This window comes from Carassius auratus, unplaced genomic scaffold (genome assembly GCF_003368295.1).
Source record: "Carassius auratus strain Wakin unplaced genomic scaffold, ASM336829v1 scaf_tig00016667, whole genome shotgun sequence".
In the NCBI taxonomy this organism is placed as follows: Eukaryota; Metazoa; Chordata; class Actinopteri; order Cypriniformes; family Cyprinidae; genus Carassius; species Carassius auratus.
In genome coordinates, this window is record NW_020524700.1 from 204,311 (window position 1) to 218,410 (window position 14,100).

Here is a 14,100-nt window from a genome sequence, read left to right on the forward strand (position 1 = left end):
AGACACCACAGCATAGCCACAAAGGTAGACCCCATCAGCAGGTTTTGAACATGATCCATCAACATATAGATGTTCCCCCCCATCCAGGGGCAAATCCAAAATATCGGCCCTGGAAGAACATGAGGAAGTTAGTTCAATTATGCAATCATGCTCTGTGACATTATCTACAATGTCAGCCATTCTTAACACACCCAACAGTGCCGGGTTAATGGACGCTGTAGGTTGGATCGTTAGATTTTTAGTTGCCAGCAGTGTTGCCTCGTAACCTGAGCGCCGTTGCGCTGTCATGTGTTGTGTTTGCATATTGTGTAAAATTGCGCCTACCTGATGTGAAGTATACAATATCAAAGGGTGTGACAAAACCATTCTCTCAGCCATCTGTACAACCAGGGCAGCTGCAGCCACGGCATGCTGGCATACCTGTAACTATGTTGTCCAATTTCTTAGAAAGGTATGCTAATGGTCTGTATGCGGAACCATGCTGTTGCAGTAGGACACCTATGGCCACCCCCTCAGTCTCACGGACATGCAAGTGAAAGTCTTTGCTGTAGTCTGGTAGGCCCAGAGCTGGGGCCTTGGTGATCGCCTGCTTCAACGCAGTGAAGTTCAGTTCTGCCTCCTCAGTCCAGTTCAAAAGTGTGCTTGGTGGAGCTTTGTGATCAATCAGGCTTATCAGGTGCCTGTCATGCACTGCACAGTCAGGTATCCAGGATCTGCAATAGTTAACCAGTCCCAGGAAACTTTGAAGCTGTTGTATAGTTCGTGGAGACTTCATCTTCCTGATCAGCTGAACCCTGTCTGTAGAAATCGCTCTCAGACCTGGCATGATGATGTGTCCCAAATAGGTCACTTTGGATTGGACCCATTGGAGCTTGTCTTTGGAGGCCTTGAATCCTGCTTGAGCGAGCACATTGCATACAATGATAGAGGCTTTTTCACAATCGCTTTGTGTTTCACCTGTTATCAAAATGTCATCTGCGTATTGAAGAACGCAGACTGTAGAGGATAAATCAGTCATCTTTGCCAGTGTCCTCTGTACTGCCGCTGAGAAAACTGCGGGACTGTCCACATAGCCCTGTGCCAAGCGTGTCCAGGAAAATTGTTGACCTTGGAAGGTGAACGCTAGTAGAGGCTGAGTGTCTGGATGTACAGGCACAGAGAAAAAGGCTGCACACAAATCAATGACTGTGAAATATTTGTGCGTACATGGAATAGAATTAATCACAGTCTGTACATCAGGCACAATTGGAGCTAATGGTGTTATCAATTGATTTATAGCTCTTAAATCTTGAGTTAAATGCCATGTTTTGCCATCTGATTTAACTATGGGGTTAATTGGCATGTTGTAAGGTGAGTGTATCAGTACGAGGACACCCTGCTGGACAAAATTCTCAATCAATGGCTTTATGCCCAGTTCCTTATCTTTAGACAAAGGATATTGCTTAATATAGACAGGTTTATTAGTTTTCAATTTTGCTTTATATGGTTCCATGTCTATAAATCCTGTGTCATCTTTATAATGTGACCATAATGCAGGGTATACCAGAGTTTCCACTGCTGGTGGTATGTCAGACCTGGGCTTATTTGTGGCTGGTTCTGCTTTGCTGTCTTCCCAGTCCGACAATGGGTTGACAGAGACCTGTAAGCTAGACAGGAAAGAGAACATGACCAAATAATCAGTGAATTTAATTTCCATATTTAATTTGTGCATCAAATCTCGTCCTAACAAATTTAATGGAGCTCTTGGAATGATTGTGAATTTGTGAAAGAATGGAATGAATCCAGGAGCCCTTACCTTAAGTTGGATCACCTATGGTCAGACTCGGTCTCAAATAAAGAACTGAAATGGCCACTTTCACTTTTGAGTCCTCTCTCCCGCAACACAGAACAATCTGACCAGCCATGGACTCAGCGAGTGGCAGCACCTTCCAAAAGGCTGTCGAACACCAGGGTGTCCTGCTTGGAAAGCATGAGGAGGACATCTCGGCTGCCTGACATGCCATCGAGACGCTGGCCGTGCAAATTTCCGAGCTCTCCTGCCAGGTCCACAGTCTGCACCTTCAGGCTCCTGCCTCTCATGTCTCCTCAGTTTCGCCAGAGCTGCGGATTAATAATCCTCCGATCTACTGAGCCAACGCAATGTCGTTCTTTCTTAACCCACTGTGAAGTGGTGTTTTCCCTACAGCCTGTCACATATGCTAAAGAGAGAGCCAAGATTGCCTATGTTCTCTCCCTGCTCTCCGGTTGGGCTCGTGAATGGGGAACGGCTAACCTTGGAGGTGGAGATGGATTGCACATTTCAAGGAGGAGATGATTCGAGTCTTTGACTGATAAGCCTATGGTGAGGAGGCTTCTCGTCTGCTTTCCACACTCCTACAGGGCAAGTGCTCCGGGTCAGACTTATCAATTGAGTTTCGCACCTTAGCAACCTACAGCGGCTGGAACCAGCCCACAATGGTCGCCCGCTTCTTGGAGAGCCTGACTCCTGAAGTGAGGGATGAGGTCCTCATCCGTGACATACCCACTCGGCTCGACGACCTTGTCGACCTAGCCACTCGCGTGGAGAGGTGATTTGACCAACGGCGCCGAGCTCACAGCCTTGAGGACGTTCTCTTCTCCTCGCTCCTTGCCAATTCCAGTTCCCCCATGGCCCAGGACGCTGAGCCGATGCACCTGGTTGGCCTGCGTATCTCGTCTAAGGAGCGCTACAGGAGGATTTCGAATAGTCTCTGTATTTACTGTGCCAGCTCCAAGCACTTTGTTTCCACGTGTCCGGTAAAAGCCAGCACTCGTCAGTAGGCAGGTTTCTAGTACCTGCACTACACTTCCGGCACAACTCCATTGGACTGGGTCATTAGTCTTCTGCTCCGCCCTAATCGACTCTGGGGCTGAGGGAAACTTTGTGGATGAGGAGTGGGCGCTTCAGCAAGGTATTCCTCTCACACACTTAAGAGACTCCCCCCTCTTTTTTCCCTTGATGGCAGTTTCCTACCTAGAGTACAGAAAGAGACTCTTAACCTTTGACTCTTAACATTTCCGGCAACCACAGAGAGACAATATCCTTTTTATTTTTTATTCTCCTTTTACTCCGGTTGTTAAGCTCCATAACCCTCACATTGATTGGGCTAAGGGATCTATTTTGTCATGGAAAGTGTCATGTCATGTTGAGTGTTTAGTCTCTGCTGTTTCCCCTGTGTCTTCTGTCCCTGTGTTCCAGGAGGAGGCAGGAGATGTGTCTGGTGTATCGGAGGAGTATCACGATTTGCGAGAGGTTTTTAGTTGTTCCTGAACCATGTCTCTTCCCACCGGCTGTACAATTGCGCAATCTATCTTCGCCCGGGAACCACGCCCCCATGGGGTAGGCTCTATTACCTTTCGGCTCCCGAACGGGAGGCGTTAGAAAATTATTTGTCTGAATCCCTTAGAGTCATCACAATCGTTCCGTCCTTGTCCCTGGCCGGCGCTGTTTATTGTTTTTTTTTGTCAAGAAGAAGGACAGCTCTTTGCGCCCCTGTATTGTTTATCGGGGGCTGAATGACATCACTATTAAAAATCGTTATCCCTTACCACTGATGTCCTTGGCCTTCGAAATCCTGCAGGGGGCTGTACGCTTATCTCGTGCGTATAAAGGAGGGGTACGAATGGAAGACCGTTTTTAACACGCCCCTCGGTCACTTTGAATATAGGGTTCTTCCTTTCGGATTGGTTAACGCCCCCGGCGTCTTTCAGGCTCTTATCAATGACGTTCTTCGGGATATGCTCAACTTATTTGTCTTTGTCTATCTCTGTGACATATTGGTTTTTCTCGCCCTCTCTCCAGATTCATGTCCTCCAACGCTTCCATGAGAATTTAATTTTTGTCAATAGCAGAGACATAATAATGTCTTGATATTATACAGAGACACCATTCACAAGATATTGTTTATTGTTTATTGTAACTTTATATGTGAAAACCACTTTCCAGATAAAGAACATGAATGTGGTTTTTCTTTCGTATGAACTTTCAGGTAATTCTTCAGACCTGAAGCCTCATAAAAATGTTACAGTTGAATCTGTGCTGGTCTTGAAGATGAACTTTATTCACTGTTACTTTACATGATGTTTCTTTGTTAGGACAGATTTATACAGAAGATATTTTATTGCTTGATGCATTATTGCGAGGATGAGTCATCAGACCTGAAAGTGCTGGATCTGAAGATGATCTACTGACTGAGGTTGAACGACTTCTGATTTTTTAAAGTCAACTTTTGTGTGATGAAAATCTAGTCAAAGTAGACTAGTCGCTGATGATGTCATTATTGAAAAAATAAGCCTGGAGCTGTAAAAAACATATTGTACACATTTATGGCACATGACACAGTGCTGCCCTCATGGCTATTGCTCCTATAACAGCTCATTTTTATAAGTTCTTTTGCCTTTGTGTTGATTTATTTCTCACAGATTTCTGCTCGTTCTAAATCAGATATAGATAACGTAGCACAGTTAAGATTACATTTATATGAATGCATTAGTGAGAGCGATATGAGCCATTTTCCCAGGACACATCCTTGCCAGGATTTCTGTATTGCCTAAAACACCCAAAGTAGTTTGACCAATAACATGCAGGTATGGTACATAATCACCCAATCGTCCAGCATCGTGGCATGTGAGAAGGTGAGATCTACAGAGAACAATCAAAGGAATGCAAATACACGTACATGTTAGGTGTTTGTTTGTTCATTCAACATGAAGCGTCGCTGTGCACCGATCATTGTATGACACCAAAGTACCAAGAGAGTGATTTGAATTCATAAGGAGCCGTCTGCTCTGCTCTCTATAGCTCTTATGAATGTCATACAATGATCGATCTACACAGCACAAACAGCCAAAATCTGGATATTTTAGACAATATAACAATCCTGGCAAGTACACGTCCTGGGAAAATGGCTTATATGGTCACCCTATCAGTGTTGGGAGTAATGGCGTTTAAGCATAACAGCGTTACAGAGTTTAATTTTCAGTAACGGAGTAATCTAATTAATTACTTTTCCCATCATTGTAACGCCGTTATCTTTACTGAGAATGTTAAGTGTTGCGTTACTACAATTTGGTTGAATAAAGCGCAAGGTGTCATGCTTTGGCTAGTGGCTACACATCAGCTGCCTGACACAGTTGCAAATCCGATGATGATTGGCTGGGTGGGCGGTGCCCTGCTCAAGCTGTCTCACTGCATGCTCTGACAACCACTAAATACAAGACAGCATCAGCTATAATGGCATTCTTGAACTGGAAGTAAGAGAAATTAAAGATGAGAATGTTTCTGTAACATACACGCTATGCCCAGGAAAAAAGACTTTATCCACGTCTGCCTCAAGCAACTCAAATCTTATGAACCACCTCACATCAACACATGCTAACATACTGAATATTTAATGCTGTGTTCAAACCAGACGCAACTTGCGCAAATAAATAACGCTATTCACGCTTATTTGGACGCTTAAACATTTTGAGTTCATACACTTCATTTGCGCGTGAAATTAACTTCACAACAGACGCGAATTTGAACAGACGCAGTTGAGTTCACACAGCATTTTCATTTCATGAAATGTAGTTTTAAAAGTATTTCATGTGGCAAAGTAGTTGTTTTAAACTCAAATATGCGGTTTATTTAAAAATGTGTTTTGCTGATTTTCGGAGGTTGTCTATTTGCGTCTTTGCATTGACTTAACATTGAAATCACTGGTGCCAGACAATCTATTCGCGTCTGGTGTGAACGCATAATAAAGAGTTGGATAGTGTTCTGTTTATTGTGCAGTAACTTTAGGCCTGTGTAAAACAGTTTGATAGATAATGGACAAGGAAGACAGGGGTGGCAAAAAATGCTCTTTATTAACTCAAAATAAAACAGGATAAACAAAAGTAAACTGCGGCTCGGCTCTCTGCCTTTACACATATATATCCACCCACACACTGCTCAGCTCTGCTCTCTCAAAGATCCAGCTCCCCTTCGCCGGTCTGCTCGGCGCTTATAAATCCTCTCTCCCCAATCACTGGAATTACAAACAGATGTTAATCATTAATCATTTGACCTCCTTATTACCGCTCGTCCCCACATTCTTTCTCCTGCTGCAGTATTTTCTGCTTCCCACGCCCACCTCGCCACATACCCCCACTGCCCGACTCAGGCCGGGGAGCACTCCGGCCTGCAGCAGCCCCCCCCCCTCAGTCCTGGAGAGGAAGTCGGCCACCGCCATCTGGGCCCCCGGCCTTTGGATCACCTTGAATTTAAAAGGCTGTAAGGCGAGATACCAACGGGTGATTGGTATCGAACAGAGAGTGAATTCCCATCCCAGGAGATAATAGCACAGAGTGAGGACAGCCCATTGAATGGCTAAACATTGTTTTTCAATGGTGCTGTATCTAGTCTCTCTCTTTGAGAGCTTTCGACCTAGATACAGCACCGGCCGCTCCTCTCCTGCGACCACCTGAGACAGGACTGCACCCAACCCCCTGTCCGACGCGTCCGTCTGCAACAAAAATGGGAGATTAAAATTAGGAGTGTGCAAGAGCGGCCCGCAGCACAGGGCAGCCTTTACCTTGGTTAGGGCCTGTTGGCACGGCTCCGTCCACTGGACCGGATCTGGTGCTTCCTTTTTGGTGAGATCAGTCAACGGGCAGGTGAGGTCAGAATAATTAGGAATAAACCTTCTATAATATCCCGCCAGCCCCAGGAACTGTCTCACCTCCTTTTTGGTCTTGGGGGTTGGGCAAGCTGCAATTGCTTTGGTCTTGTCAATTTGGGGACGCACCTGCCCATGACCCAAGTGGAAGCCCAGATACCGTACCTCCACCCGCCCAATTGCACACTTGCCGGTCTTCATCCTGGGCTTGGACCAACAGCCGGAAGCGATCCTCCTGCTCCAACTTGAGGTCCATCAGCGCCTGTTGTTGGGTTTGGTGAAGACCGGCGAGTGACTTCACCAGCTCCGCAAGTGGCGTTGCTGTCGCTGGCTGCATGGCGGCGTGCCGGCTTCCTTGTCCCGGGTTTCGGCACCAGTGTAAAACAGTTCGATAGATAATGGACAAGGAAGACGGGTGGCGAAAAATGCTCTTTATTAACTCAAAATAAAACAGGATAAACAAAAGTAAACTGCGGCTCGGCTCTCTGCCTTTACACATATATATCCACCCACACACTGCTCAGCTCTGCTCTCTCAAAGATCCAGCTCCCCCTCGCCGGTCTGCTCGGCGCTTATAAATCCTCTCTCCCCAATCACTGGAAGTACAAACAGGTGTTAATCATTAATCATTTGACCTCCTTATTACCGCTCGTCCCCACATTCTTTCTCCCGCTGCAGTATTTTCGGCTTCCCACGCCCACCTCGCCACAGCCTAATATACAGTTACAGAGATTTGCACTAATGGCCAGGTTTCCCTTTGTTTCTTTTCACCCAAGTTTAAATGTGTCTTAATTTTGTATTTGACTTTTATTTTCAATATTTATTTTGTATATGTTTTTATTTCTATGCATATCATATGGCAGGCTGCAATCTCTTAAGTTCAAATAAATACAACATTTTCTAAAACACTTATAGTATTTTTATTCTTCAATCAGTTAATATAAACATATGTAATAGCATTATAGAACATAAAAAATAAAGTCAGTTTCTTTGCTGAGTAACTAATTACTTTAACAATGTGGTAACTGAGTTACTAACTCAATAACATTTTGGGAGAAGTAATTTGTTACTGTAACTAATTACTTTTTTCCATGTCAGATGACCAACACTGCACCCTATACATGGCAGTGTCTCTCTAGTAGTAGTGACGCTGTGGGCTTTAGTTATTAAGAAATATATGCTTGAACTTCTCCATTTCTAAATTATTTTATTGAGAAACAACTGAACAGAGATGACAGTACATTTCCTCACTGAATGATTCTGTGCATGCGTGATGTACGAGCTATTCAATTTCGAGCATCCAGTAATATAATCATATATGTCTTGTGGAGCTTTCAGTATCACTCCCTCCAGGAAATAAACGAGACCGTGGTTCTGGTTACTGATGGATTTATTTCACTTGTCATCCTTCTTTCCGCCATCTTATTTAATCGTCAATGAATTCCACCTTCAAACTACAGTATGACAAAGTAAAAGAAACACGTTCACATAAACCCTAAAGAAATAAATGCAAATACACTCGGGAAATACATAATACACATACCTCGCTGGCTGTATATAACCAAGAGGGAATGAGTTCACTAGAAAAATACCCGATTAAAAAAACAAAACAGAAAAACATCTTCTTTACTTCTTTGCTCAAACACTAGCAAACAGTAACTCTTATATTCACACATGGAGAATAACCTTTATCAAACATATTTTCTTTTCCTGTTGCACCATAAAAAAGTGTTCGCGTGCAATGCAATTGTACTTTAGTTCCTAGTTAACAAACACTCAATATTCATGAGTAGATGAAACAAATATAACAAAACATGTTAAATAACAGAAACAATATGTATGGCAGTTATACTACCACCAAATGACTATTTTGTCATTTCACCTCACAATGTAAACCTTTTCATACCTTAATTTCAACCATGCAGTAGTATGCTTTAAACCTTACAGTAACATAAAATACTGTTTTCATGAAGCATCAGGCCAAATAATCTCCTCGTCATTTCCTTGAATTTGAGACTGTGCATTCTGCATCACAATTTTAGTGAGGGATTCGCATCTGTCCAACTTGCGTCTCATGTCATGTGATGGGCTGTCAATCTTTCGATATTCATCATAAACACTGTTCAGCTCAGATTCTTCTCTTTGAATACCTTTAATGTGTTCTTGGAGGATATCACTGGGATCTTGTTTGATTACAGATTTTTTAGCCACCTTAGTCAAAACTTTCCAACGTTCATAAACACTGTCAAAGAGAAGTGATAATCTTTTTATTTTTTCCTTCTGAAATTCCTTTCCCTTTTCAGTTAATGTTCGATCTCTTTCACTTCTACGAGGGTCTGTAGGCTGTACTGCTTCTTGTCCAATTATAGACTTCTCTGCCACTTGCTCCCTTTCACTTGTTTTTGACATCTTACTTGGAATTGCCTTAACACACTTAACATTAGCTGTTTACTTAAACTCAGATTTTTTTTTTCCTTTTTTTTTCTGATGACAACAAATTAAATTAGTTCAATGTCCTTTAGATCTACCCTTCAATTAAACTGAAAATGCTTGACAATACTGCATGGTCAATTACACTTGACAAGATACTTATGGTCACATTTAAGTGAACATGCTTAGACAATAATCAAAAACTTAACACAAAAAAGACCTTTCAAAAAACTCAAAGATATTAGCTTGCTTAAATTTGAATAATTTTTTTTCAAGTTATCACTTACTTTCTTCGATAGACAATTTAAAAAAATTAAGGTTATACACAGTCCCTTGTAGTGTTCGAACTTATTGTCACTTTTCAGAACACAAGCTTAAGTGTCTGACTTATGAACGTCTTAATGAAACACTGATGAACTGCCGATCCTTAACAGTAAATGTGGGCTTATCTGAATGACATCCCGTCTTGCTGAGTTGTGACACCGCAGGTCCGGTCCGCGTGCGCGAGCAGGTTCGGGAACGTTGACGCAGGTCCGAGTTTGACTATCACTCCCTCCAGGAAATAAACGAGACCGTGGTTCTGGTTACTGATGGATTTATTTCACTTGTCATCCTTCTCTCCGCCATTTTATTTAATCGTCAATGAATTCCACCTTCAAACTACAGTATGACAATGTAAAAGAAACACGTTCACATAAACCATAAAGAAATAAATGCAAATAAACTCGGGAAATACAAACATAATACACATACCTCGCTGGCTGCATATAATCAAGAGGGAATGAGTTCACTTGAAAAATACCAATTAAAAAAACAAAACAGAAAAACATTTTCTTTACTTCTTTGCTCAAACACTAGCAAACAGTAACTCTTATATTCACACACGGAGAATAACCTTTATCAAACATATTTTATTTTCCTGTTGCACCGTAAAAAAAGTGTTCGTATTGCAATGCAATTGTACTTTAGTTCCTAGTTAACAAACACTCAATATTCATGAGTAGATGAAACAAATATAACAAAACATGTTAAATAACAGAAACAATATGTATGGCAGTTATATTCAGAGTATACATTTATTTGACATTATAACTGTTTGGAAACAGAGCATAAATGTGGAAATCCTTCAAAGGTTTATTATCCTGTTGTGCCATCTATAGGACCAGCGACTAATCAACATCAAGCTTAAAGCGTCATGGCAGAGCATTGATGTCGAGTAGTCGATAAGTCTGTGTATCCCCTACTACTGACTGTGAATGTTTTTGATATGCACGAGTAGATGAGATGATTGACTGAAACTCTTCCCACATACAGTGCAGTGATACGGTTTCTCTCCAGTGTGGATCCTCTCGTGTCTTTTCATATGTCCTAACTGACTGAATCTCTTGTCACAGTGTGTACACTTGTAAGGTTTCTCTCCAGTGTGAATCCTTTCATGTGTTTTCATATATCCTAACCGACTGAATCTCTTGTCACAGTGTGAACACTTGTAAGGTTTCTCTCCAGTGTGGATCCTCTCATGTGTTTTCATATATCCTAACCGACTGAATCTCTTGTCACAGTGTGAACACTTGTAAGGTTTCTCTCCAGTGTGGATCCTCTCATGTCTTTTCAGAGATGCTGTCTGACTGAATCTCTTGTCACAGTGTGAACACTTGTAAGGTTTCTCTCCAGTGTGGATCCTCTGGTGCAGTCTCAAATGTTCAGATGTAATAAAAGTCTTCTCACACTCAAAACACATATGTTCTCTCACACCAGTGTGTATCTTCTGATGAACTTTTAAACTCTGCAGATGTGAAAACCTCTTTCCACATGAACATGAATGTGGTTTCTCCTTTGAATGAACTTTCAGGTGACTGTTCAGGTTTGAATCTGTCAAAAATGTTTTTCCACATTGATCACATTCATAAGGTTTCTCTCCAGTGTGGATGTTCATGTGTATCTTTAGGTATGTTGATTGTGTGAAACTCTTCCCGCACTGATCACATCTGTAAGGTTTCTCTCCAGTGTGGATCCTCATGTGTACCTCAAGACTATATTTGTTTCTCAAACTCTTTCCACACTGAGTGCAGGTGAAAGATATCTTGTCTCTTCTCTTCTTTAAATCTTTCTGTTTGGTTGGAGAACAACTCAAAGAGTTTTCTCCAGTTCTGACATGATGCGTCTGCTTCTCTTCATGTTCCTTGTTTTCTTCAATCAACTCTAAAATAAGAGTAAAAAAAAAATTTTTTTTTAGCAAATCACAGACAGAAATATTAAAAGTTAATTAACTGATATAACAGTGCAGAGTAGACAAGTGCTATACAAAATATTTTGATCATTTTGATACATATATAAATGTTATGTTCTTCCAGTTACACTTAATAATAATAATTATAAAAATATTTGAAACAAAATTTAGATACAAATCCCACGTTTCTATAGTTGGAACCCTTAAGGCCCCCGATATACTTCAAACGAAGTTCGTTTTCATTTTTCATTTCGGGGCAAAAAGAAGTTAGAAAAGTTTAAGGGACAGTATACTGTTAACGAACTATCCGACACCCCCGCACTGCTGGAGGTGGGGTGTAGATTAATGTAAACGTGTCACGACGCTCTCCTAAACAAAACAACAATGAAATGAAGAAGTTTAAGCAAACTAGGTGTGAGACGGGCACCAATGGTCAGATTATAGACAAAAGAATAATGATTATCAGCAGTTCAGAGTCAAGTATCATGTTTGCAAAACAAAAGAACCATTCCATAATCAGTCTGTCACGGTTTTATGCTGCCTGAAGGAATACGTAGCCGAGGATAGATGAAATAAGGCTTTTAATATATTCAACTCATGGAGCACAGCGATAGACACACGTAAGTTAGTGGCAAGTCACAAGTGATGATACCCGACAAAACAGAACTGAAAGGACAAGGCTTATGTACAAAGGATAATTGGGGAAACACAGGTGGATGGCATGACTAAATTAACAGGGACATGGAACACATGAGGAATAGAATAGACACACCTGGGAACTAATCAAACCAAACACGGAAAGACACAAACTGGGTCACGGGCAAAAACACACTAAATGAGTCCAGGTGTGACAGTACTCCCCCCTCCCGGTAGGTGCGTCCTCGCACCGTAGAAACAACATAGGGAGGCGTGGGTGGGAACTTGGGAGGAGGTTCCGGTGGAGGACGGACTCCCAGGAGGGGGCCAGCAGACAGGGACCACAGAAGGAGGAGCCAGGGAGGAGACGACGGAGGGAGGAGCCAGAGAGGAGACAGGAGCAGGAGGAGCCAGATGGTCCACCAGAGACCAGCCAGGACGGAGATCCAAGGTGGAGTCGACGGCGGGAGGAGCCATGGTGAAGGAGGGGTCGACGACACCAGGGGGCCGACAGGCGGAGACTGCACCGGTGGGTGAGGAGCCCAAGATGGAGCAGCACAGCCGCAGAGCCAGGGGGACGTCGAGGTTCCGGAGGGCCTAGGTGGAGCAGAAGGCTCAGGCGACCAAGGCGGAGGCGGGGTCCTGGCAGACCGCTGTGGAGCCGGAGCGACCAAGGATGGAGGTGGAACCGGAGGGAAGGGGGAGCCTGACAGAGCCGGAGAGATGGAAAGACGAGGTGGAACCGGAGGAGTGGAGTCCCGAGGCGGCGGATGGTCGACGACTGACCAAGGTGGAGCCGGAGGGACGAGGGAGCCCGGTGGAGCAGGTGGGATGACAGGCCATGGTGGAGACGAGGGAGCTAAGAGCCAAGGCGGAGCCGCTGGGTCGAAGGACCGAGGAGGAGTCCAGGGCTCGGAGGCTGGAGGTGGAGACAGGGCCTTAACACGCCAAGGCGGAGCTGGAGACTGGCAGTCCAGCGGCGAACCACCGCGCCCCGATGGCGCGGACTGAGGGTGAGCTGCAGGACTGACTGGCACCAGCAGGGATGACGAGGAACTGGCTGGTCTAGGAGGAGGAGAGAGGAGAAGGATGGGAGGAAGGACAGGAGGATCAGGGCTGGACGGAATTAGCGGAGACACAGATGATTCAGGGCTGGGCGGAACCAGCGGTGAAACAGAAAAATCATGGCTGGGCGGAACCAGCGGAGACACAGAAAATTCAGAGCTGGGCGGAACCAGCGGAGACACAGAAGATTCAGAGCTGGGCGGAACCAGCGGCGACACAGAAGATTCAGAGTTGGGCAGAACCAGCGGAGACACAGGAAACTCAGGGCTGGGCGGAACCAGCGGACACACAGAAAATTCAGAGCTGGGCGGAACCAGCGGAGAAACAGAAAACTCAGGGCTGGGCGGAACCAGCGGAGAAACAGAAAATTCATGGCTGGATGGAACCAGCGGAAATGGAGCAGAGGAAATGACTGGAGGAGGTAGGAGTGGGAGACTGAGAGGGTATACAGGGGAGTCAGGGCTGGACGGAACCAGCGGGGAAACAGGGAAATTAGGGATTACCTCCATAGACCAGTCCATCAGATCCAGAACTTGCTCCATATGACTTTCAGAGACTGTATACGGCTCACCCTCAGTCGCAGGAGTGTGGGCAGGGCTTTCCTCCACGCCCTCAATCTCCACGAGGACTCCCACGATGCACGGTGTTGCCGGCTCACACACCTGGTCAGTCGCGCTCTCGAGATCCTGTTCCCTGTCAGTGGATGGCTCGGGCTCTGCGGCTGCGGTGGGCTCTGGCTCCGTGTAGCGAGTTGGTGGCTGGCTGGTCTCTGGGTAGGGAGTGGGACTGGCGAGATCCTCTATGGGGCTGACGGTGAAAGATGAGCCATTTCTCGCCAGAGTCCACTCCACGTATGCGGCGAAATCCTCCCGAGGACCATCTTCGGGCGACAACACTCTGCACTTGGAGTTCAGGCTGGTGTTGTAGAAGGTGCAGAGCGCGTCGTCCGGGTAGCTGGTGTCATTGGCTAATAGAAGAAACCGTCTGGTATGATCCTCGAGAGAACGTCCTTCCTGCTCCAGCATGAGGAGGAGGAATCCGGGGCTATAGAGGGGATCCATAGAAACTACGAAAAGAAAA

At 44.5% G+C, this 14,100-nt stretch overlaps 1 pseudogene; it reads right to left on the bottom strand.

The window, feature by feature from the left end:
• Positions 1–14,100, bottom strand: part of LOC113075287 (zinc finger protein 721-like) — an 85,219-nt pseudogene that overhangs the window by 41,285 nt on the left and 29,834 nt on the right.